Genomic DNA, 21,668 nt, shown 5'->3' with positions numbered 1-21,668 from the left:
TTATACTCTCTCTCTCAAATAAATGAGTATCTTTGTAAAAAAATAAAAAAGAAATTCGAAAAAATCACTGTTTTCCTTTTCATTTCATTAACCCTGCCTTGTTTTAAGTCATGGACTTTTTAAAAAAGATTTTATTTATTCATGAGACACAGAGAGAGAGAGAGGCAGAGACACAGGCAGAGGGAGAAGCAGGCTCCCTGCAGGAAGCCTGACACAGAACTCAATCCCGGGACCCCTGGGGTCATGACCTGGGCCTAAGGCAGACAGTCAACCGCTGAGCCAACCAGGGGCCCTGGCCATGGATTAATTTGGGTTTATAATGGGTAAGTATTGACATTTCTAGTAGGAATTCCTATCAGCTGTTTAGATAATCTGCAGGTGCTGAAGTGCTATGTGTACAAGGAATACCTCCTATTGAAAAGTTCTCCTCCACAGGGTGTGATATGCAGGCCCCCAGGCGACGTGGTTGGGGGCAGCCAGGGCTCTGCCTGCCTCTCCCTGAACGTACTGTGCCCCGGGGCCTCCCGTGGCAGTGGGTCAGTCAGCGGCCTAGTGATAACAAAGCTGCAGCTAAATGGATGCAGAGAGGTCACAGCAGGTCTGCTGGCAGCGCTGGTGTGTCCTGGTGGGTGTGCTGGGGACACCGCAGGGCTGGGCTGGCCGCTCCACCGGAGGCAGGTGCGCACTGGTTCTGAGGCGGGGGCTGCACCTGCAACGATGGTGGGGCCCCGGGCCGGGCTGAGCCGCCCCTCGCCTCTGTGGGGCCCGGGCTGACCCCGCCAGCCCCCCTCTGTGGCACAGGCCTTCCTACCAGCAGGCCCAGCCTGTGGGCCATGGCCATGACCCCTGGCCGTGACCTCTGGCCACAGGGGAGGAGCTGAGCAGGCCCCTCTGAAGCCTGAGCTCCCCAGTGAGCAGAGCTTCTCAGTGCTCCCTGCCTCTGCTCATTCTCCAAACTGAAAAGGACCAGGGTTTGAGCACACACAGCCCTAACTTCTCTTTCCCTTCAAGCAACACGCGGCTGTAACATCCCATGGATGACTTGGATCCCGGCTTGCTGGGGGGGGGGCTTATTAATTTTTTCCTGTCTTTAAAAGGTGGCCATGGTAGTGGCAGGGACAGTGGTCGGGGCTCTGCCTGCTTCACAGCAGAGGCACGGGCTCCCACAGCACTGCCCTGGGCCAGTGCTGGGCCTCTGGGCGCCTCTGCAGTGGGAAACCGGGGTTCTCCCAACTGAAGCTCAGTGAGGACATGTGCAAAGATAAGGAGATGATTGCAATATCTTCTAAAAACCCTTTCAACCATTCAAAATGTAAATTCTGACCCCTTATGTGATTTTAACAAGCATCTGATCAACTCACAAGAAAGGATTTCGTATTTTTGTATCATTTTGAATGAATTACTTATGAGGTATTCAGATGACACCAGCCATGTCAGTTTGCACCGTATATTAGTTAGACCATCCAGGGTAGCAACCTCGGCACTAGAAAACCTACAAAAAAAAAAGTAGCATTCAGCTTAGAATTGAACGGCGCATGTTAATTTAGTCCACGTCAAGCTTAGTACACAAGAACTATCTAGGGTTTATACATGAGAAATGTATTTTTCCTTCCTATCCAATTCTGATTTCTTATACAAGAATGATATTTAATTTGTTTTATCCCACAATCTAGGAAAATAAATATAGGAATATTCCATAAAATGTAGGAATCAGAAATCTTACATTGTTCTCTTTTATGTCAGTGCTATTTCTTCCGTTGAGTAATAAATATTGTATAAAGGTTTGCATTTTCAATGTAAGAGATAAAATCAAGATTAACAATGCTTCATTTGGTGCGTATCACGGTAGCCTACATACATGTGTAGGAAGGCAAATTATATTTATTTCCTTTCAATGACCTTGTGTGTTACTAAATTGTGAATCAAATTTATAGAGCAAGAAGTGGATTAAATATGCTTCAAAGGTCTCATCAAATTCACGTGGGCAGTGTTTGTATGCATAGCCCCGTACCCTACCCGCTGCATCATCAACTCAGGGCATGGAGTCCTCTACTTTCTACTTTTCACAAACTCTCCAACAAATGCATCTGTCCTCTTAAGGACATTTTGAGCTTAAGTTAAAAAAAAAAGTTACATAACTCCTTACTCTACCTTCTTTGTTCTTTTAACTCGATGCTTTGAGCTGTTTTGAGCTTAAGTTAAAAAAAAAAGTTACATGACTCCTTACTCTACCTTCTTTGTTCTTTTAACTCGATGCTCTATACATTGAATTATCTGTTATTTTGCTATATTTCTTACTACGTTTGACATATCTAATTAAAGGACTGAATAAATGCCTCAATGAGTAGAAGAATGGAATTTTGAGTGTGATTTTGCTTCCTTCAAATACAAGCAGATGAATTTGACTATTTGATACAATGCTGAGGAAGTTATGCTTTATTGTATTTAAGTTATAATTTATGTTTACTCTTTTGTTTATTGATAGTAACTTGGCTTCTCTATGGAGGAGCATCTTCCTAGCATTTTCAAATATGTTGTTTCATTTGACCTTCACACACAAAAAATCTTTCAAAGTTTTATTTAAGGGGAGTGAGGCTGTTGTTAATTGCAACATATGAACAAACAGAATAATTTGGATTTTGATTTGCTCACAAATACTGATAATGCAATTGAAATTAGAAGTCAGATTTCCTAGATATTGACCTCGATGTTTTCCAAGCTATAATGCAGCTTCTGTTAATTTACTAATGGTTTAAAAGCAAAGCAACCTATTTATTTAGCTCATTTTGTTAAAGCATAATTTTTAAGAGTCCAGAAAAAAGCTGTCATTTGTTGAATAATTACTACATACCATGAGAATTTAGCTTTTATCTCATTCAGTTCTCAATACCAACTTTAATCTTTCTTGCTTTTATTTTGCTCACATTTTTATTCCTTTCATTGCTCCCATTACAACGAGAAGGAAAATTGATGTTCAGTGAATGCAAATAATTTGCCTATGATCATGCGGCTATTTGGAGTAAGAACTAGAATTCATATATATCTCATTTGATTCCAAATTCTGAGGCTTCTCCAAATCATGACCTGGGTCGGATTTACACAGTTCGGACCTGGCTATTTTCATAATCATTCATTACAACTTCAAGTTAGACTTCTTAGGGAAGTTGCTGTTGCTACTAGGAAAAGGATGGAATTATTTCCACTTACTGTAACTTTGTATAAAATCATTTAATCAAATGCATTTAGCTTCTAATTTCTGATCTTTAAAATGAGAAGTCTGCAGAGAATGCTTTCTAAACTTCCTATCTCCTGTTTTGTCTTTTTAGGGTTCTGCAAGCCCTGTGAATGGCAGGCTAGTGAATAGGTCTTTAATCATAAAGGTTGAAATGTTGTAACACTTAACTCTGCCAATAATTTTTATTTATATCATTTGAAACAGAGCAGTAGCTTGGCATTAGAAGGATGACTTTGATTTTCAGGAGGACTTTGCAAAAGTAACATTTTAAAATAATATCTAGAGAAAACTTTGTTAGCAACTTAATTTATCAAATTTAGTTTGAAATAGTTTATCAACATCCATACAGTCAGCTGATCATCAGTTCATATGCATTAGATCTGTAGTATTTCACGATATTCTTACAGGTTTGATATGATTCAGTTTCATATGATTGGAAGAACAGGGCTTGCTCCTCCTTAACTTTGCAGCTACTCAGTCAGACAGTTAAGGGACTTGCCCAGAATTACATTAAAGAGCCTATAATGCTAACTATTTATATTAAGTAGTGCATCTGGAGCTAGGTTTTATGTCATTTATCACCTAGCCCTGTGCCTCTCACTATACTATACCCCCCACAATTCTTACCTGCTACTTTTAACCATCATCCTAAAGACAAGCTAATTAACGGCTGTACTGCAGTAGAGGCGGTTGTCTCCAGGTAAGGACAGAGCATTTAGAAATTAAAATAAATTGTAGTGCAAGATGGGCAACAACATGTTTAAATTTTCAGACTTTAATGCAAGAAAGGAGGTAGCATTATTTTAGGAAATTTTGTGGGAATTTTCTTGAGAATCAAATAGTATAAAGTGAGTCTGCACTCTACTATTTATTAGTCTTTCTAACTTGGCAAAATTAATTAACCCAAAGCCAAAGGTAATGTTTGCAGGTAATTAACTAAAGCCCTGAGGGCTTTCAGGAGATAATTGATAAAGAAGCAAGAGGAGAGATGTAGGAAAACTAATAGGCTGTCATTTAGGGTCAAAGCATCTTACTGTTTTACACAATATTGTCATATATATGTATATATATATATATATATATATATATATTTCACACATTTAAAAATGTTTTTTTCAAGAGCACTTAAACTATTCACAGAAGCTTGTATTCTAAAATATCAATAATTCCTATCAAAAAAGAGACAAACAGACTCTTAACTATAGAGAACAAACTAATGGTTACTAGAGGGGAAGTGCAGGGGGTGGGTGAAATAGGTGAAGGGGATTAAGAGCACATTTAGGATGAGCACTGACTAATGTATGGAAGTGTTAAATCACTATATTATACACTTGAGGCTAGTATAACAGTTAACTATACGGGAATTTAAAAAAGAACTCCTATCAAAAAAGGAACTAAAGAACATATAGATTTCCACTTAGTTTTGACACACTATACTGTAAATTTTGTGTGGATTTTGAGCACTCTTAGTAAATGGAGGTCAGAACTGCACCTATGCACAAACTTCTATTCCCTACCCATTTTAAATTGAAAACATTAGGAAATAAAATAGAGATTATATATAACTGAAGAAATGAAAATTTTAAAAAAAGACATATATAGTCAGCTAAGTGTCAGTCCTGGATTTAAATTATTTCTATTAAATGGGCTCTAATTACTAGATTTTAATCACTATTTTCTCTAATAAGGTAAAAGCCACTATTATGGGTTGAATTGTGTCCCCAAAAAAGATATATGTTGAAATCCTAGCCCCTCACACTTGTTTTTGTGACGTTATTTGAAAATAGAGTCTTTGTAGATATACGCAAATTAAGATGAGATGGTACCAATTTCGGGTAAACTGTAATCCAGTATGATTGGTGTGTTTATATAAAGAGGAACAAGAGGAACAAGGTGACAGATGGACATAACGGAGAAGGCCATGTGGCCACAATGGCGGAGAATAGTGTTAGGTTGCCACAAACCAAGGCACTCCCAGGATTCCAACAGTCTCAGAAGCTGGGAGAGAGCCATGGAATAGGGTCTTCTCCTGAGTATGCAAGAAAGTCCCAGGACCCATTTTTCTTGATGGCACACTTCAAGTTTCAGAAAAGTGAGAGGAAAATTTCTGTTTACTTAAGTTGCCCACTTTGTAGTACTTTGTTATGGCAGCTCGAGGAAATCAATACAGTCAGTGTCATCAAAATGATGTTTAAATAATTCCTGTAGGGCCCCTGGGTGGCTCAGTCAGTTAAGCATTTGCCTTGTGCTCAGGTCATGATCTCAGGGTCCCAGGATCAAGCCCCCATCAGGCTCCTCCCTCAGCAGGGAACCTGCTTCTCCTTCTCCTTCAGCTCCTGCTCTCCTGCTTTCTCTCTATCTCAAAAAAAGATAAAATTTTAAAAAATCCTATGATTACTAAATTGATTTCATTTCATAAACATAAGTGTTGATGTACAAATAGATATAATGTCTTTCTTTGATCTGAATATTAAAACTACTATATATTAATTATAATTTAAACTCATGAATTTTTGAGTATATAACATTTTATATCAAGTTTGTGTGTGTTAGATGGATGTTCTTTTTTAAGCAGTGTCTGTTTTCTGGCTTCAGCAGTCTGATTTTCTTTTAGAAAAAAGTGCCTCACTCCACAGATTTTCATAGGTTGTTGTCCCCCAAAACCTGGAAGTACTTATGTGACCTACATCTGACTAAATAGAGATTCCCTGGCACCTGTACTCAGCCAGCAGTTTAGGGATGAGAACATGGCCCAAATCAAGCCACTTAGATTTGGGGGATATGCAGGGTAATTTTTTTGTCATATTTATTTTTTGTCTCTTTACTTTTTGTCATATTTTGTCATATTATGTAGTTCCACCTGCAAAAAGAAAAAAAAGAGATTCTCTTTCCTATAGTTCCCTCACACATCCCCCAAATCTGAGTGGCCTGATTTGGATCATATTCTCATCCCTAAAATCTAGAAAATCATTTTTTTATGATAGTCACACAGAGAGAGAGAGAGAGAGGCAGAGACACAGGCAGAGGGAGAAGCAGGTTCCATGCACTGGGAGCCTGATGTGGGATTCGATCCCGGGTCTCCAGGACCACACCCTGGGCCAAAGGCAGGTGCTAAACCGCTATGCCACCCAGGGATCCCCATATTGGTTTGTATTAGACTATAGAATGATATAAACAAAGTATGTCTCCATTACTGTGTTTAGGCCTTAGCTGTATATTTTCAATGTAATGGATTATACTTGGTAGAGAAGGGCAAAAAAGCAAATGTAATTTAAAAGTAGATCCTTCTACTTAAGAAGTGTTGTATTTTAAAGGCCTTGTTTTGAAGGCATCACCACAAGTCTTTTGAGAGCCCATTGAATAACCATCTGAAATCATCTCAAATAACTGTATTAGCAAGAATATTTTAAAGTCATTTTTTGTATCTTCTTCTGCACCTGGCTTACAGTAGGACTGAAAATTATTTCTGGTTGAAGCTGGAGCTCAACACAGGACTCCAATAGGGATAAAAATAAAGAAATGAGGTCAAGGAAGACAAGTGGCATGCTTAAAGAAGAAACTCTCAAACCTTGGGTGCTTTCCACCTAATTTAGAACACAGTAGAAAAACAGATAAAGTCAACTGTGAAGCTGAACAATCGGCCCTAAATATCTAGGAATATTTGATATTTTGGTATATCATAAGCTATACAACAGTGAACTCAAATAATTGAGGTACTTTGTCTTATTAGGAATTGTCATGTATCAGTGGGTATCAGGAGGGTGATCCCGACTGAAATTTTTTTGACAAGATATGTTAAATTGTCTTTTTTAAATATTTAAAACATGAAGGTGAAAAACAGGATTATTTAATTGGGAGTTTCAACAGAAGGTCAAATACAATAATCTTTAATGATTTTATTTAAGCTGTGGTGAGGAATTTAATTCAGGTCTAACGTATAAGAGATGGGGGAAGGGGCAGTTATTAAGGTAGCTGCCTTCAACAGAGTTGGCTACATAGAATGATGTGGAGTTGTGAGATCTGAGGAAAAAAAGTTGTATTTGCAGAAATGCACATGTTTAAAGACAGGATATCTAATCCATGGGGAAGAGAGTGAAGATTTGGCTTAAACTAGGAGAGATTCAATTCTAGAGCCAGGAACTAGGAAGAGTCTCATACAAAGGATTCTGGCAGAGAAAAAAGGATGGAGAACTAATAACCAGGACAAAGGAAATTACCACCTAGACCTCAGGGTCATAGAGCTTGGTGATATTGCATGAGAGACACGGCCAGGGGTGAGTTTGCAGAAGTAGGTGTAAATGGTGTCCACCTGAACCCCTCAGGAAGTATGTCCTATACAAACTTCTGTTGAGCTGGCTGGTAGGTGATATTTCTATTTTATACCCTAAGTTATATTTTTCATCATGTACATAATTTCATCTTCTAATCACAATACTTAAACCTGCCGGACTTCAGTCCAAACATGGAGTCACACTTAGGTGTCATGATAACCATACAGAAATAACAAAAGATGAAAGGCACAATATCAACACCCCAAACAAAAATCTACTGATATATTAGGTCTATATCATAGGGATTTATAATCTGTATTAAAAATGGCATTTTTTGGTCTTTTTTACATTAATCCCCAAGACTCTACTCATACTTGTATTTTTTTTTCTATTTAAAGATGATCTGTGCTGAACTTGACACTCAACCCTCTCTCACTCACTAATCACTAGTTTATTTTTTAACCTACACTGAATGGGTTCCTATGGAGTATTAAACTAATTTATGGAAACAGTATATTTTATCAATAGATAGATGTTAATTTGGAAATTAATACACTACTCAAAATATGCTTAAGTACAAATGTGCTTATTGATAAAATAATTGATTGATATATGAAGTTTCAAGATGTAAAAATTCTTTATGGAGATAAATTACCTTTTTAGTCAAGTACCCTGACATTTTTTTTCACCCTGAAAACTACATTACTGTTGATTAGTTTAAAATATCTACGCCTTTTCAAATAAATTCAGCATTGCGTTATATGCAGTATATTTAACGCCAATATTTTTCTAGCTACAGCATTATTAATTTAAGTTTAATTGAAATTCTCACCAGATTTAAATCTCACAGGCCATATTTTATCTTTATTAAAGAGTTTCCTATTGACAATGCACAAGAGAGAGCTATAGTTTTATTTTTTTAATGAATTAATTTTCATTGGTGTTCAATTTACCGATATACAGAATAACACTCAGTGCTCCTCCCGTCAAGTGTCCCCCTCAGTGCCCATCACCCATTCCCCCCCACCTCCCGCCCTCCTCCTCTTCCACCACCCCTAGTTCATTTCCCAGAGTTAGGAGTCTTTATGTTCTGTCTCCCTTCCTGATATTTCCCACACATTTCTTCTCCCTTCCCTTCTATTCCCTTTCACTATTATTTATATTCCCCAAATGAATGAGACCATATAATGTTCGTCCTTCTCCTATTGACTTACTTCACTCAGCATAATACCCTCCAGTTCCATCCACGTTGAAGCAAACGGTGGGTATTTGTCGTTTCTAATGCCTGAGTAATATTCCATTGTATACAGAAACCACATCTTCTTTATCCATTCATCTTTAATTGGACACCGAGGCTCCTTCCACAGTTTGGCTATTGTGGACATTGCTGCTAGAAACATCGGGGTGCAAGTGTCCCAGCATTTCATTACATCTGAATCTTTGGGGTAAATCCCCAACAGTGCAATTGCTGGGTCCTAGGGCAGGTCTATTTTTAACTCTTTGAGGAACCTCCACACATTTTTTCAGAGTGGATGCACCAGTTCACATTCCCACCAACAGGGTAAGAGGGTTCCCTTTTCTCCGCATCCTCTCCAACATTTGTTGTTTCCTGCCTTGTTAATTTTCCCCTTTCACTGGTGTGAGGTGGTATCTCATTGAGGTTTTGATTTGTATTTCCCTGATGGCAAGTGATGCAGAGCATTTTCTCATGTGCATGTTGGCCATGTCCAGGTCTTCCTCTGTGAGATGCCTCTTCATGTCTTTTGCCCATTTCATGATTGGATTGTTTGTTTCTTTGGTGTTGAGTTAAATAAGTTCTTTATAAATTTTGGAAACTAGTCCTTTATCTGATAGGTCATTTGCAAATATCTTCTCCCATTCTGTAGGTTGTCTTCGAGTTTTGTTTACTGTATCCTTTGCTGTGCAAAAGCTCCTTATCTTGATGAAGTCCCAATAGTTCATTTTTGCTTTTGTTTCTTTTGCATTCGTGGATGTATCTTGCAATAAGTTACTGTGGCTGAGTTCAAAAAGGGTGTTGCCTGTGTTCCCCTCTAGGATTTTGATGGAATCTTGTCTCACATTTAGATCTTTCATCCATTTTGAGTTTATCTTTGTGTATGGTGAAAGAGAGTGGTCCAGTTTCATTCTTCTGCATGTGGATGTCCAATTTTCCCAGACCCATATATTGAAGAGACTGTCTTTCTTCCGGTGGATAGTCTTTCCTCCTTTGTCGAATATTAGTTGACCATAAAGTTCAGGGTCCCCTTCTGGGTTCTCTTCCATTGATTGATGTGTCTGTTTTTGTGCCAGTCCCATTGATTGATTTTGTGCCAGTCCCACACTGTCTGATGAGCACAGCTTTGTAGTACAACCTGAAATCTGGCAGTGTTTTATTTAAACACATGTAGAAGTAAATTGAACGCAAATTTTGGCACAAAGAATGAGACAGGGAAATGGAAAATCCACCTATGTGGATTAGCATAATACTGTTTGAAGGGGATTATAATTTATTTTATTTTTTGAAGATTTTATTTATTCATTCAGGAGAGGCAAGAGAGAGAGAGAGAGAGCGAGGCAGAGGCACAGGCAGAGGGAGAAGCCGGCTCCAGGCAGGGAGCCCCTGCTGGGCTCGATCCCGGGTCTCCAGGGTCACACCCCGGGCTGCAGGCGGCGCTAAACCGCTGGGCCCCCGGGCTGCCCTGAAGGAGATGAGCATCTAAAACCACAGCCCCTATGGACCCGTCGTGTTTCCTTTCTGGCTCCAAGAATCGTTTCATTTGTCAGCTGAGAAAGCTTTTCCTAGGCTGCTGCTGCAGGCTCCTCCGGGCCTTGGGGCGCCTGCACAGCCGCCCCGCGCGCTGGGGTGACCACCGGCTTCCGCCCCCCGCCCGCCAGGCTGGACGGCGCCTTCTGGGGCAGGGCAGGTGGGGCAGCAAGTTCTCCTCCTTTCCTCCTGCTCTCCTGGGCCTCTGTCCGAGCCGCCTTCGAGGGTCCCGGGGAGCCGGACGGCCAGTTAAGGGGGTCCTGGCAGGGAGACCCCCGGACGGCGAGCTCTTCCCCGCGCGGCCGCCCCCGCGAGAGCGGCTGGGCTGTGGAACAGCACGTGAACCCCACGTCTAGGCCTCGGCCGCACCGACCCAGATCTGTGTACAGGCAGAGGCTTCTGGCCGCAGGCAGGAAAGCGCCGGCTTCGAGCTTGCTTTCTACCGCACGTCAATGGCGAGCGCGGCTGCAGGCTTCGCGGGACCAGCTCCAGGCCCGGGGACGCCCGCCTGAGCGGAAGCAGCTCCGCTCCCACAGGCCTCGGGTGCTCCGGCGCCCGCTGGCTCTGAGGAGCGACTGCGCACGCGCAGGTGAGAGGCGGGCGGGAGGCCGTTGGGCGCCTGCAGTTGCCAGCACATGCGCGGTGCGGCGGCAGGGACTCCCCGAGGGAGACCAGGGTTTCGGGGCGCATCCGAGAGTCCGGGCCGCCGAGCTGGAAGCCTGCCTGAAAACACCCCGCAAGGTGCGCTCTCCCGCCGCGGCCCTGCCCGGCCAGTGTCCGGGCGCCCTTGGCCGCACCGCGGAGGACGGCTCTCTGTGGAGGGCACGCGGGCTCCCGGGCCGCCGCCCCCCTCACCGGCGGGGCCTCCGCGAGGTACGTGCGCCCCCCGGGCCTGCCTTTCTGAGGGCGGGACGGGGGAAAGGGATCAGATGCGTCTTTGCAGCCCCGCGAGGAGAGGATTTTCATGCAATTTGATGACCGGATGTTCTGCGGGAGGTGGCGGAGGGTACAGCGATGGCGGTTTGTTTTTGGCGGAAGACTTTTTAAAAGTTCAGGCTATAAGAATGAATCGAGACAGGGCATTCGTATTTAGATGGAATAAATTCACCTGCCAAATCCATCACATTAAAGAAAAAATGTGGGTAGCCTGGGGGGCTCAAGGTTTAGCGGGCCTGCAGCCCAGGGCCTGATCCTACAGACTAGGGATCAAGTCCCGCTTCGGGCCCCCTGCCTCGAGCCTGCTTCTGCCCCTGCCCCTGTCTCTGCTTCTGTCTCTGTGTGTCTCATGAATAACTAAATAAAATCCTTAAAAGAAAAAACGTTAATGGTCTTTAGGGGAAGAGGACGGAAAACGGAATTTCTGGCCAAACACCAGTTGGTCATTACTGCTGAGCTTTACCAGACAACTGTGTGTTCTGCTCTACCCTTGGTTTCAGTGCCCTCAAATACCATCACAAGTCAGGGGGTGGGCTGCAGCTCTGGGAGTGTCCCTAACAATTCCCCTGTCTTTTAGGAGTTTGATGTCTTTCAGGATTTTCCTTTTTGTCATTTAAAGCCGCTCATGAGATGCAATGGGTGGTGGGTTAAGTGGGGAAGTCAGATTAGTGTGGCCAAATGTGGAGAAAATTCCTAAAGACAGGATGATCAACAACAAGAGAAGACACCTGGGTGACCAGTTGGTTAAGCGTTTGCCTTTGGCTCAGGTCATGATCCCAGGGTCCTGAAATGGAGCCCCGCATCAGGCTCCTTGCTCAGTGGGGAGTCTGCTTCTCCCTCTCCTCCTGAGCTTGTGCTCTCTGTCACTGTCTCTGCGTCTCTCTCAAATAAATAAAAACCCTAAATAAAAACAGACAACAAACCACAATAGCAAGACCGGGTCCCAGAGATTATTCGAAAGAGCAGCACAAAAGTCCCATTTATCTGAAGGGTGTCTTCTTATCAAATAATTTGAATTTGCTGTGGTCAGGGTCTGTGGAAGTCTTCATGGGATTATGGATTACACAGAACTGGAAGGGCCTTTAAGAAATAAAGTTGGTATTGTACTGGAATTAAAAGAAAAGGAGTTAAGAGTTAACAGGTACAATAAGGGTCTGATTTTCATCTAGATTTCACCTACCACTCCAAAAAGTCCAAAGCCAAAGTGGCAAAAGTAACTGAGTAAAGCACACATATGAGGAATGCCTTTGCTCAATTTTTCCCTTGTTTTTTAGGAAGACCAAAATGATCTTTTGTACTGCAAGGTACTAACACTTGATATAGATGAAAATCTACATAAACCAACATATCTGCCTGCAACAGGTAGGTACTATTTAAATGCCTTTTATGGAGAAAGGATAAGGTCTGAAGCTTTGCCGTGTCTTTAGCGTCTTTCCCAATATCTAGGCTTTGCCATCCAGGAAAAATCCAGAGCAGTGTACTAAATCAAAGTAATTGATTGCTCTACTGAGTGGTAACTTGAAAGTTTAGAGAGTTGGACTTCTGTGGTTATTGTTTGTATAAATAATGTGTTTTATGAACCATAGTGATATGTGATAAAATCTCATAAACACCTAACGATGTACTCAAATCACCTTAGATTAGGTAGTGGACTTTTAATCAAAGTTCTGCACATTTGCTTGTAGATTTCCTGGTTGATTTCTTAGAATCCTGGCAGCCTCTGAGCAACGGTTTTTTCTAAGACTCTGAGGCAGTAGTTATATCATTTAAGAATCCAATCAGTAGTTGTTGTTTTTTTAAAGATATTTATTTATTTATTTATTTATTTATTTATTTATTTATGTTAAAGAGAGAGAGGCAGAGACGCAGGCAGAGGGAAAAGCAGGCTTCATGCCGGGAGCCCTACGTGGGACTCGATCCCGGGACTCCAGGATCGCGCCCTGGGCCAAAGGCGCAAAACCACTGAGCCACCCAGGGATCCCCTCCAATCTGTAGTTTTATCCTTATTCTGGATACACTTCCATTATAAACAGTTGATGGAAATACAGACACACACGTGTGTGTGTGTGCATATGCACACCCAGGTCCGTACATAAAAGCCATTATCCCTCAAACGTTTTTCATCTTATTCATAAGCCAACACTAAGTACTATTGAGGGACATATGGTTCTCTCAAAATCTATTAAGGAAAAATTTGGATTGAAGAGAAATAATTATCCATTAAATTCTCAAAAACATTCTCAGAGCACCTGGGTGGCTCAGTTGATCAAGTGTCTGACTCTTGGTATCAGCTCAAATCATGATCTTAGGGTCATGAGTTCAGGTTCTGCATTGGGCTCCATATAAATAATAATAAATATTATTAAAATAATAATAATAAAATAAAAGGAAATTATTAGGACATTTTCAAACTAGACTTTACCCTTAAGTGGAATGAATGGAGAAATTTAATATGTCCAATTTTTATCGTTGTTTTTCCTCTGTTCTGTGCAAGAAAAACCAATAGAATTAATGTGGTATTGGTGTTACTTTCTTATTCTAGTTAGCTTACTTTAATAATATCACTTAATATTTCTTTTATACTAAGTTTCTGAGTTGTTCATGTACAATGAAGTATCTGTGTTGTGATTTCCTAGTTTCTTCATGGAATGAACTATTTTATTTCTGGATATCTGATCATATTTAAATGCCTTAAACTTTCCTGGTCAAAGAGTAACTTCTTTTCCCTGTAATATTCTGCAGAGGAATTAAGCAGATTCTCACAGGTTGAAATGTTTAAATATGTCTTCAGAACACTCATGGGAGAAACAGTAACTCTGTCACATTTTTAGCAACAAAACACTTAAAAGAAGTAGCTGTCCAACAAAAGTAAACCTGCTTGTGAAGTCCACTAGAGTTGATCCCATCCTAAATTACTTGGCTGCATTAGTACATTCGTATAAAAAAGAGCAAAACATAACAGGAAGGTAAGATAGCTGTGTCTGAAACACATGATATATATTAACAGACATCAGTTTCTAACTTGTGCTTTCAAATTATGAAAGGGAATTTGTTTGAGATGCTTTCGATCTCATTTTTGCAAAACTTAAGATAATTTTAGAATAGGTTAGATTTAGAATAGGGTTTTTTTCTTAGTTTGAAGAAATAGTTGAAAAAGTAAATAGGAATTGTGTGCCATGGCCCCTCCTCCGTCAACTGGGTCTCAAAAACAGCGTTCTGCTCTTCCTCTTGGCTTACGGAAACCAAATTTCTGTACTTGTGCTGCTAGGTGGACACTGTGGGTGGACAGGGTGGGACAGAAGGAACAGAACGCACAGACTTCTCTTTCCATTTCAGTTTTCTATCATCTATTGGCTATGAATGACCAAGCCTTGTTTCTGCCCACTTGCAGCCCCCTGAAATGAAACTGTAAGAGAACACCACCCCCCACCCCACGCCAACATTCACAAATTGTTAGCTTCTGGGTCACATTAGAATGTTTTAATTTTTTTAATTTCAACTTTGCTTTTTTGTTCTTTGCTTGTTTTAAAGTAAACTTTGTATTCAAGTACTCATGATACTTGAATCCAGAATGATACACAAATCAAAGTGTATTATATTAAACACACTTTATAAAATATTATATATTATTATATATTATTATTATTATGTAAAGTGTATTGTATTAATTGGAACTGATCACATCATGGGCAAAGTTGGCTGGGGCCTGAGTGGCAGTTACAAATTCCAACTGCTTCAGTCCTTGATGAACATTGGTTTAGTGAAAGGTGTTAAGACCAGGTTTTGCCAAATTCTATACCTATTCTCAGATTGTGGTATGTGCCTTTATTCTGTAATTACATTTTAGGCTGCTTCAGATATCTTCATTACTCCAGTAATATAAAATTGTATAGTCACAGTCAGAATCTCCCAGTTCGTATTTCCTGCAAATTAATTGGCTACCTTCAAAAGCTGATGAACAGGATACCTCTTATTGATGGTAGTGTTGAGTATTGTGTGACTACTGAGTATAGCTCCTGCACCCCTCCCCACTTCTTTCTAATGCTGATTTTCATTCAGGTAATTTAATCTCTTTCATATGACCATATGCTTTCCTAATCCAATTACAGTAATCTTTTTTTAAAAATTGTATTTAAGTTCTAGTTAACATACATTTGCAATTTTAGTTTCAGGAGTAGAATTCAGTAATTCATCACTTACATACCACACCCAGTGCTCATCCTGACAAGTGTCCTCACCACCCATCTAGCCCATCCCCTGCTCATCTCCCTCCAGCAGCCTTCAGTATGTTCTCTGTAGTTAGGTCTCTTATGGTTTGTTTCCTTCTCTCTTTTTCACCCTTTCCCCCTCTTTCCCATATGTTCATCTGTTTTGTTTCTTAAATTCCACATATGAGTGTGAAATCACGTAGTATTTGTCTTTTTCTTACTGACTTATTTCACTTAGCATAATATGCTCTAGCTCCATCCACATTGTTGCAAATGGCAAGATTACATTCTGAGTAATACTGCATTGTATATGAAAGAATGCGTATTCTGCTTTGGGATGAAATGTCCTGAATATATATACCTGTTAAGTCCATCTGGTCTAGTGTGTCATTCAAACACTTGTTACTGTCTTTGTTTTAAAATCTAGTTTGATATAAGTTTGGCAACTCTGGCTTTGTTTTGCCATCCATTAGCATGATAAGTGGTGCTCCATCTCCTTAGTTTCAATATGGGGGTGTCTTTAGGTCTAAAATGAGTCTCTTGTAGGTAGCATATAGATGTGCCTTTTTAAAAAATCTATTCTGATACCCTATGTCTTTTGATTGGAAATTTAGTCCATATACATTCACATTGCTTATTGAAAGATATGAATTTCATGCCATTGTGTTACCTGTAAATTTGGTGTTTCTGGTGCTGTTCCTTTCTAGTCTTTGTTGCTTTTTTAAAAATATTTTTAATTTATTTATTCAGAGAGAGAGAGAGAGAGAGAGAGAGCGGCAGAGAGACAGAGACACAGGCAGAGGGAGAAGCAGGCTCCATGCAGGGAGCCCAACGTGGGACTGGATCCTGGATCTCCAGGATCACACCCCGGGCTGCAGGCAGTGCTAAACTGCTGGGCCACCGAGGCTGCCCGTGTTTGTTACTTCTGATCTTTTTTCTCCACTCAGTTCCTCTTAATATTTCTTGCAGGGCTCGCTTAGTATTCTATGAACTCCTTTAATTTGTGTTTGTCTGGGACACTCTTTTTCTCTCTTCCTATTCTAAATGACAGCCTTGCCGGATAAAATATTCGTGGCTGCATATTTTCCCCATTCAGCACAATTATGGTAATCTCATTCTTCTTGGCTGCTCATATTTTAGAAACAGGTATGATGCATTTCTGGTCAGTGAGCTATGAAGTGGAATATACTGGGAGCTCAGGGAAAACTTTGTCATAATTAAAGAGACACAAAAAGACAGCATTTTTACTGGATATCATTTTGTCACATATGTTGTAAGGTAGTTAACATAAGGATAAGCCTATATCCTGAATAATGCAATATAGAAAAATCGAAAGATCCTTGATGATGTTGTCGAGGCACTGAATTAAGCAACCCTGTAGCTGCCTAACTGCTGAATTTCTCATATGAAATGATCAATTTCTTAAGACATCAGCTAGTTGGTCAGGATTTTCTGTTTCTTGTAGCTGAAATCTTCCTCATTAATACAGTAGGGGAACAACTTCATTAGTGAATGATTTACAATTAAAAGGTTTATCAGGAAAAAAAAAAAGGTTTACCAGGCTATGTAGAAAGGTTTTTATCTCAGCCTGTTTCGCAGAATAAATTATCCTAGAAAGGAGAGGGAAAATTGGGTGATGGTAGAAAGATAAAACAGAGTAAGGTTAAACAACAAAAGATGTGATAGTAGCTGCGACCAGGAGTCAGAATGTATTCTAACACATTCATTTAGTTTAAAAATGTCATATATATATATATATATATATATATATATATATATATATATATATTGCATATATATATCCTGAGTGTGTATACGTACATGTTTCCTCTAAGATTGTGCAGATAGTTCATATAGTTTGTGCTTCTGATGAATCTCGAGTACTTTCATGTTTCTTAAATTGCTAAACCTAAATTATTAATGTGTTTACTCAACAAAGTCTTCTTATCTACCATTTATTGAGCTTAGCTTCAATAAACTTTGAACATAAAGGTTTTTGTGAACTAAGCTTCTATTCTGAAACTGATTTATCATCTCAGTATAAGCAGGAACAAAGAATACTGGCTTAAATAAAAGGCAGGCGTGGATCCCCTCCTCTAGCCATCTCTCTCCCACCAGTGTGTCCCAGAGCCCTGAGATTGGGGCAAAGCTCTTTTTTTCTGGAGTGAGAACCCTCTCTGTCAGTTCCTTCTCAGTTGTTTGTGATCCACTAGCCTCTGGAAGGGGAAGGGCAACATGTGCAGACTTCCTATGTTACTTTCCAAGAGCTTCAGCCTTCTTGAAGGGTCAAGGAGAAGGATATTGTGGATCAAATAGACACAAATCCTGACTATATATTTAGAAATGCTCAGCATAGTTGGTTGAATTTAGAGGCAGAGTTTTTCATTGTGATCAGTTTCCTATTTCTTTGGAGGCAGGTATCTTACCTGTCCACCTGTCTGTCTATCCACCTATAGCTTCATAGTTCAGCCTCTCTGGTATGTTCTATTCTGCCATTGAAAAGGAAACAGTTACATCATCACATCATTTGACAGGAACTTTATATTACAAGTTAGAAGTCATAAAGGAGGAACAGAAATGTTTTTTTAAGAAGAGTTAAATAAGTGGAAGATAACTTCTCTAAAGTCACATGTGCCAGAAAATAGACATAGGTGTTTAGAGTCCTGGGAAGAGTATAGGAGGAGGGGTAACATGTTGGCTAAACAGTGATGTGGCATTAGCCTAGACTAAGACTACTGACTGATCTACAGGCCAGATCCTACCTGCTGCCTGGTTTGTTTTTTTAATGATTTTATTTATTTATTTATTCATGAGAGACATAGAGAGAGAGACAGAGACACAGGCAGAGGGAGAAGCAGGCCCCATGCAGGGAGCCTGACATGGGACTCAATCCCGGGTCTCCAGGATCATGCCCTGGCCTAAAGGCAGCACTAAACCGCTGAGCCACCCGGTCTGCCCTGCTGCCTGTTTTTGTATGGTACACAAGCTAAGGGAAGGTTTCAACATTTTAAAATGGTTGAAAAAATTAAAAGAATATTTTGTGATACATGAAAATTTTATAAAATTGAAACTTCCGGTTCCATACATGGTTTTATTGGCGTGGAACCATGCCCATTTATTTACATATTTTTTTTTTGTGACTGCTTTTGAGATAGGAAAGCAGAGTTGAACAGATATAATAGTCCTGAAACAAAGGCTTTAATATTTACTGTCTAGCCCTTTACAGAAAGTTTGCTAACCTCTGACCTAGACCACTGCTTCTCAACCCCAATAGGTTTGTAAATCATTTGAAGATTTTGTGAAAATGTATAGTTTCTGATTCAGTAGGTCAAGGGAGCCTAAGTCTCTGTATTTCTTTTTTTTTAAGATTTTATTTATTTATACATGAGAGACACAGAGAGGCAGAGACACAGACAGAGGAAGAAGCAGGCTCCATGCAGGGAGCCCGATGTGGGAATCGATCCGGACCTCCAGGCTCACCCCCTAGGCAGAAGGCAGGCGCTAAACCCCTGAGCCACCCAAGGATCCCAGTGTCTGTATTTCTAATGAACTGAGGACCACATAGTAAGTGGCGAAGCTCTAGTGCAGGATTAACACACTTATTGTTTAAAGAGCCAAGTAATAAATGGTTCACAGTCTGCAGTCTATCCAGTCTTTTTTTTTTACAACTATGTACATCTGCTGGGTCACATAGACATAGAGAATTTATAAAAGAGCAGGAGTGGCTGTGTTCCAATAAACATTTGCAGAAGTAGGCTTTGGGCTGGAATTGGCACGAAGATATACTTTAGCATTCATTGGCCTCAGCTGTTTAGTGTGGGTGTCTGTTAAGTAATAGACACAGTCCTACCCTCAACTTGCTTACTAGTTTTATAACATATCCCAGTAATGATGATAAAGACAGCAGTTAACTTGTATTGGACAATTATCATATGCCGGGCTCTATGTGAAGCCCTATGAGCCATCTCTTATTTAATTACCACAACAAATCCTAGGAAGCAGATACCATCATTATTCTTGCTTACAGATGACAATAGTGAGCTGAAGAAAAAAAAAAAACTTAAAGCTGCCAACAGCAAATCAGTGGTGGGCCTAGGGTAAGGCATAACTTGTGATTATTGAATGACCGTTGGATTATTAGATGACTGGATCAAATGTGTACACTCATAGGAGTTCCACAAGCTGGAGAACCAAACTGTGACTATACTGGCGTCCTTCATTGTGAGGCCTGGTTCTCCAGACCTGAACAGTAAACGATAAGACATCTCTTTAGAGGCAACATTAAATGTAGATGTCAGAAACTGGATGTTTGACTCAGTCCAGAGCTTTCTTTTTCATGAAAGATTTAGTACCTTTACTGGATGTTTTTGAAGTTAAGGCTCATCGAGATATCAGAAAGCACATTTTTCGTAGTTTTGGATTTTCCATGCTCTAAAAATGAAATTGCTTTACTTTATAATAACATGTTATTTTAGGCACCATATAAGTATGGCATTTTGCCTTCCTTGTGTACTTTGGAATTTTCAGTTATACAATAAATGTCCCTTCTAACCACAGTGACTGAAATTACATTTTCCCTTCCAAATTCTAGATTTTTTTTCCCTTCCTTCTTAGCTGCAATTACTAACGTAGAGAGTAGACCTTAATTCTGGCCTAGAATATAAGATTACTTTTATCTGTCTTTACACTGTTATTTCCATGTAAATTATTGTTTTTAGGTAAGATGCCTATCAGTATAACTACATTATAATAAATTAATAGGTCCCTGAGATCCAACATGTTAATAAAAATGCTTTGGAAAAAAACTTTCTGGAGTCTCAGACACAATGTCCTTGGACTATAGCTATCATATAAATATGAATAATTATGCCATTTTTTATAAATCACCTGTTGAAAAACTTTTATGTCATTGCTTTGATGAATAATAATAGGTTCCATTTTATGAACAGTCAGTGTAGGTACAGGGCAAGGAGGAATATGTCAACATTTTATAAGTATTAAGAATCAATAATCAGTAACCTCTTTCTCTGTGTGTGTCTGTGTCTCTTTGAGGCAGAGACAAAGGCAGAGGGAGAAGCAGGCTCCATGCAGGGAGCCCAATGTGGGACTCGATCCCGGGTCTCCAGGATCATGCCTTGGGCCAAAGGTAGATGCTCAACCACTGAGCCACCCGGGGATCCCATGAATAAAAAAAAAAATCTTAAAAGGAAAAGCATCAATAACCTTAAATTTTTAGGTGGGGAAGGAAGTTAAATATGACACTTAAAATGGAAATCACATACTCACAGATTATTAAAGCCAGAATTTAGGATGTTCTAACCTAGCCGTCTGTGTACACTCCTATTTTTCTATATAAGTCCCAATTGATTAAGTAAAATTCTTAAAGTCATTTGCTTCTTTAACACAAATATGTTAGTTTTTCCCCTGAATCTGGGAATATGTATTGGTTTCCTAGGGCTGTTATAATGAAGTACCATAAGCTGGTGGCTTAAAACAACAGAAATTTATTGTCTTGCAATTCTGGAGGTTCGAAGTCTGAAATCAATGTATTGGTAGGGCCACAGTCCTTCTGAAGGATCTGGGGCAGAATTCTTTGCCTCTTCATAGGTTCTGATGAAGGCCAGCAATTCTTAGCACTCTTTGGCTTGAGATATATATCACTCGAATCTCTGCCTCTGGCTTCATATGGTGCTTGTGATTCTGTGTCTTCACATTGCTGTCTTCTTAAAAGGATATCATTTGTTTTGGATTAGGGCTCTACTCTACTCCAGTATGATCTTAACTAATGATATCTGCAACAACTCTGTTTTCAAATAGGTCACATTTTGAGGTACTGGGTATTAGGACTTTACTACATCTTTCTTGGGTGAGGGATGGTACAGTTTACCCATAACCGAGTATGGGGATGTCAAGATATTATTGTTTTCCATGCAGATCTTACACTATAGGAAGAACACATATATAGAGATTTATGAAGATGCAGGTTGTAATATACAATATTCACAAAATGCTGTAAGTGTATTGCAGTGGGCAAAGCTACCTTTTCCCAAGTGAAATGGTAAAGGAAGGCTTTCAAAGGCAGGTGCCATTTGAACTAATCTTTGAGGGACATATAGGAGTTCATTGAGAAAAGGATGCCAGATGGGAGGACACATCGGCCAGAAAGTTTGGGGTCAAGGCATGGATTAAGTGTTTGTTTGCTGTGTTTATTACTAGCTACTCTTTATTGAGTATTAGTGTGTGTCATTTAATCA

At 40.0% G+C, this 21,668-nt stretch overlaps 1 protein-coding gene across 2 annotated transcripts in view; it reads left to right on the top strand.

Annotated features, from left to right (window-relative positions):
• The first annotated feature begins 10,863 nt into the window (after positions 1-10,863).
• LOC140598510 (adenylate cyclase type 1-like) overlaps positions 10,864-21,668 on the top strand; it is a 97,241-nt gene continuing 86,436 nt past the window's right edge. For both annotated transcript variants that reach the window (XR_012000947.1, XM_072755338.1), the window contains exons 1-2: positions 10,864-11,143; positions 12,481-12,568. The gene's annotated coding sequence lies outside the window, so the exon portion shown is untranslated. The remainder of the gene's footprint in view (positions 11,144-12,480; positions 12,569-21,668) is intronic.

This window comes from Vulpes vulpes, chromosome 4 (genome assembly GCF_048418805.1).
Source record: "Vulpes vulpes isolate BD-2025 chromosome 4, VulVul3, whole genome shotgun sequence".
NCBI lineage: Eukaryota > Metazoa > Chordata > Mammalia > Carnivora > Canidae > Vulpes > Vulpes vulpes.
The sequence above is the reverse complement of the archived record's forward strand: the minus strand, read 5'-3'. Positions and strand labels throughout refer to the sequence as shown.